This window comes from Osmerus mordax, chromosome 20, assembly GCF_038355195.1.
Source record: "Osmerus mordax isolate fOsmMor3 chromosome 20, fOsmMor3.pri, whole genome shotgun sequence".
NCBI lineage: Eukaryota > Metazoa > Chordata > Actinopteri > Osmeriformes > Osmeridae > Osmerus > Osmerus mordax.
In genome coordinates, this window is record NC_090069.1 from 6,919,332 (window position 1) to 6,924,686 (window position 5,355).

General features: G+C 45.8%; 1 long non-coding RNA gene across 1 annotated transcript; it reads left to right on the forward strand.

Annotated features, from left to right (window-relative positions):
- The first annotated feature begins 602 nt into the window (after window positions 1-602).
- Window positions 603-5,141, forward strand: LOC136964424 (uncharacterized). Its single transcript, XR_010879068.1, has 3 exons — window positions 603-673; window positions 4,899-4,949; window positions 5,061-5,141. It is a non-coding gene; the product is annotated as an uncharacterized lncRNA (long non-coding RNA).
- The last annotated feature ends 214 nt before the right edge of the window (window positions 5,142-5,355 follow it).

The window sequence follows — 5,355 nt, forward strand, 5'->3', positions numbered from 1 at the left end:
CAACCGAGGCAGCCATCATCGGCGCCATCTTGGAAAGAGAGGTTTATCCAGTATGGTTTATCCAGAGATGGAGATCACACTGGACTGCTCTCAGTTCTGACACTTTTGTAATGTAGCCATAGTCTACATGAATCTCAATCACACACAATATTAAATGTTGAACCCAGCACGTATAAATGTAGACAATGTATGTAATTCATGTGCAGCTCAGCCCCAGCATGTCATTGGTCATCAATTTTCTCAAATGCAGGAACATAGCTTTAATAAATAAAAGACTGAATTTGGAATATAATTTAGTCTTTCATTCTTTACTATAAACATGTACAAAAGCAATCAATGTGTGATGTGTAACATGATTAAGCAAACATTCTTTGTACAGCACACCAAAGCTGTATGACACACAATGCAAATTTGTGCTCCAATAATTTTGTAATACAAAATTGTTAAATGTGACCAAAAGGTAAACGACTCTTAAGAGTTTCATTTCCAAAGACAAGTCATCACAGAATATTACAATTCTTCCTTAGCAAACCTGCCCCTCAGTCTGCCCCACTTTGCGCATGCCCATTTCAACGCATTGCTGAAACTGGGGTTTCAGAAGAGATTTTGCAGGGGTTCAACCGTCTTGTAGGACTACGCATTGGATTTCAACTGGAAATTAGCTACATCAAAGGTGAGTTTCTTTACAGAAATTGTTTTAAATTTAAAACGTATTTTCAGAAATTGGATGGGGCATGCTATTACGTATAGGTTTGAAATTGAGGCTATTAGCCTGGTTATCTGCTATCAGATTCACATTGTTTACGTTATGATTTCTCTAGCTTAGGTACTACCTCGAGGTAATAGGTTAAACCCTCCAGAAAGTTATGTTGAAATACTGAAAATGCATACATCAAAGTTTAGCATCTCACAAATCACCCACAGAAGAATCAGTGCAAATAAACGTTCAGAACTGTTAGAAAAAACCTTGTCCCAAAATAGCTTATTTAGCCCTGAATTTTCAAAGACTGTGGAGCTAGCGTGGCTGATCACGTTTTGATCACAGTCGGTCATGGCATGCACAGCAATGGCGTCTATAAAAGTATCATGTCACAAAATTTTTCAATTTGTACATGAAAGATTCAAATATTGTGTCTATTCTTCATGCCCGTGCGCTGACAGAGACATGGATCCGCCCTGAAAACACTGCAACTCCAGCTGCTCTCTCCGTCAACCACTCCTTCACTCACTCACCCCGCTCAACCGGGCGGGGTGGTGGGACAGGGTTGCTTCTTTCCCCACATATTAAATACACATCCACACCACTCCCTGTTACTCCCAAATCATTTGAACACCATTATGTGATGCTAACTGATCCTATCAAAGCATGCTTAATTGTTCTTTATCGCCCACCAGGCCCGCTAGCCGACTTTGTGGAGGAGCTGGACATGCTCCTCAGCGTCCTCCCGGATGATGGAACCCCCCTTGATAGTCCTTGGGGACTTCAACATCCACCTCCAAGGAACACAGGCCGTCGACTTCTTATCTCTCCTGACCTCCTTCGACCTGACGCTGCTGAGCACACCGGCGACCCACAAGGCAGGCAAACAGCTAGACCTCATCCTGACACGTAACTGTATCACTGACTTAACCTCTGTAACCCCACTGCATATTTCTGATCACTACTTTATCCAATTCTCTGTCTCTCTCCCTCCAACTCCTCCTACCTCCCCTCCCCTTGTAACTTTCCGGCGCAACCTCCGCTCCCTATCCCCCTCCCATTTCTCCTCTATTGTAACATCCTCCCTCCCCCCCATTGACGAGTTCTCGTCCCACCCCACTAACACTGCCACCGACACCTTGTTAACCACTTTAACTGCATCACTTGACTCTCTCTGTCCCCTGTCAACCAGGCCTGCACAATCTTCTCCCTCCTGCCCGTGGCTTACAGATGTTATTTATGAAGAACGGTCCACCCTTCGGGCAGCTGAGAGGAGATGGCGCAAGTCCAAAGGTGGTCTGGACCTTGATAAGTATCACTCCCTCCTCAAATCCTTCTCTTCTCACATAACAGGTGCTAAAACCCTCTACTTTCTGAACAAAATTAACTCAGTTTCAAACCCCCACAAACTTTTTTCTACCTTCTCCACCCTTCTTAACCCACCTCCCCCACCCCCTCCCTCCACCCTGACAGCAGACGACTTCTCCTCCTTCTTTGAGAAAAAAGTCGCCGACATTAGCAGTCGGTTCCCTAAACCCACCTTTCCTACCCTCTCACCCTCCATGACTGACCCAACTAAATGTCTAAACTCTTTTTCTCTCGTCTGAGGCAGAGATCTCTGACCTCATTCTCTCTCATTGCCCCACCTCCTGTACCCTTGATCCTATCCCCTCCCCTCTCTTTCAAACCATCTCCCCCTCCATCATAACTTTTCTTCTCCATGTCCTAAACTCCTCTCTTACCTCCGGAACCTTCCCCTCTGCCTTCAAACAGTCTGGAGTTACCCCTCTACTCAAAAAACCCTCCCTTAACCCTGCCGTCCTCCAGAACTACAGACCGGTATCACTGTTACCCTTCTTTTCAAAAACAATTGAACGTGCTGTATCTAACCAACTGTCAAACTTTATCTCTCAGAACAACCGGCTTGACCCCAACCAATCGGGCTTCACGACTGGCCACTCCACAGAGACTGCCCTCCTTTCAGTCACCACTGCCCTCCAGTCTGCCAGAGCGGCTTCCAGGTCATCCGTCATCATTCTGCTGGACCTCTTCTCTCAGTACACCACCTCACTTGGACCAATCATCACCTCCCATGGCTTCTCCTACCACTGCTACGCTGACGACACGCAGCTGTAGCTGTCGTCCCCCCCGACCGATCCGGGGATCTCAGCTAGGATTGAGGCCTGCCTCACAGACATCTCCGCCTGGATGACCGAGCACCACCTCCAGCTGAACCTCGCCAAAACAGAACTTCTCATCATCCCGGCTAAACCCTCCATCTCCCACGATCTCTCAATCACCCTGGGATCTGCGACGGTGACCCCTTCATCCTCTGCCAGGAACCTTGGGGTTACCATGGACGACGAGCTCTCCCTCACGGCCCACATTGCTGCAGTCTCCCGGTCGTGTAGATTCACCCTCTACAACATCCGGAAGATCAGGAGATATCTGTCTGAGCACTACACCCAGCTGCTAGTCCAAGCACTTGTCCTCTCCAAGTTGGACTATTGCAACTCGCTGCTCGCTGGTCTCCCAGCATGTGCAACCCGCCCTCTTCAGAGGATTCAGAACGCAGCGGCCCGCCTGGTCTACAATCTACCCAGACGCTCCCATGTTACCCCGCTCCTCATCTCTCTCCACTGGCTACCTATCATGGCCCGTATCAGATTCAAGACCCTGGTACTGACCTTCCGAGCAGTGAACGGGACTGCACCCGTCTACATCAAGTCTCTCCTGCAGCCTTACACCCCCACCCGTCACCTACGGTCTTCTTCAGACAACCGCCTGGTGGTCCCACCGCTCAAGACCGCCCGGTCCCAACACAAGCTCTTCTCCTGTCTGGCCCCCCAGTGGTGGAATCAACTCCCCACCTCCATCAGAGACACTGACTGTCTCTCCACCTTCAAGAAAAGGCTCAAGACGCACTTGTTCCGGGAGTACAACGGTACTTAGGAATGGTTCGCTTGACCCGATGTTAGTTCCTCAAGGATCACAATGACTCTTGCTTAGAGACGTAAAAAAAAAAATTGTACTCACTGTGATATATTGTTTTTATTATTGTTGCTTGTTTTTTTCCACAGGTACACTTGCACTTATAGCGGTTCATGTTGTTTAATTGTAACTTGTTTAACTACATGCTCTTATGGTTCTTCCCTTTGGCACTTACTTTGGTTGTTCACAATGTGTGCTTCATGTTTTGGCTACTCGCAATGTTTTTGTGGCTATCTTGTTGTTATGATCAGTGACCTATGCACTTTGTAAAGGTCTCTCTTGGAAGTCGCTTTGGATAAAAGCGTCTGCTAAATGAATAAATGTAAATGTAATGTCTATTCCAATATGTAATGATGGTATTCAATGACACAAATCTGTGTTCTAGAAAGAGTGGTCTGGAGTCGCAGAGGTCCGATAATATCAGCTTTAATGCAGCAGTTGGAAATCAACAAGTACAGAGCTCTGGGGTTGTCTAAGTTTCCCTACCCGCAACAGAGTTTGGGCTGGTCCGAAGTCTTTCCCTGCCCCAGCATATCATATACAGTGCAATTAAAACACAAGTATGAAAAGAGGGTTGAGCTTGTTCTCTTGTGCATCAGGGAGTTGTTCTTGCCTACGCGTCCCACCTGCTCGGGTGCCATCTCCACCCAGTTTCAAGGTTGTTTCTGAAAATGAAGAGATAGAGACACAAAGAACAGCCTGCTTCCCACACTCAGTGTGAGACCCTATGTTTAAGCCTGAGCACACTTCTAAGTTTCATAAGACATAACTTTAATAAGCACAATATATTCTTTATACATGACATATGTTTTTGGATAAGTTTATTAATTTTAACCTTTAGATGCGTGAGTTCTAAATATTTCCGACGCTTCCACCAGTTATTTTTCCAAAACGGCAGCTAGGTAGCTTTAATTAGCTTCCGTTACCTAGCAACCTAGCATAATACTCGTAGCAATGCTACTACCTGCTAGTGTTACTTGTTAGCCTACTAATTGTAAATTTTGAAGCCATACTATAGCGTTTGTCATATAGTTTTTGTCTATCGGAAAATAGTCGGTTGGACAGCGTAGCGTCACACATGTGCGACGCTACGCTGTGGGGCCCTGCTTTCGAACGATCACATATGTGCAATGCTACTCCTTTAATATCAATAGCAATATGCTAAAACTATGTACATAAACTACATTCCACTTTCATTTCTGTACAGATTATCCTACCACCGTCACACGGCCTAGCACTGTGTCCCTGGGAAATGATGGTAAAGTAATGAATGACCGTTTATAACAGTGACGATAATTGTATGAGCCATGGCAACCCTAAAGGCTTTGTTTTGAAGCAAAAGCATGACTTAAAACTTTTGCATCACCAGATGCCATACCCCTAGATGTCAACTCTGGTCTGGTGGAGGTGAACCCATTGGGGAGCCAGGAAAACAGCTGGCAGCCAGGCAAGTGCAAATATAAGACACTCAAAAAAATACTCAAAGCTTCTCAATAGCATTGCCAACTCATTGTAAGGCATACCTAAGTTGTTCTGATCGTGGCGGGGGGATACATATTTGTCAAAACAACAAATGTTGTCATACTAATGCTTTGTATACAACCATTCAAGGTAACATTTGTTATTTACATCAATGTTACAGCTAATCTAGAAGAACCACAGTG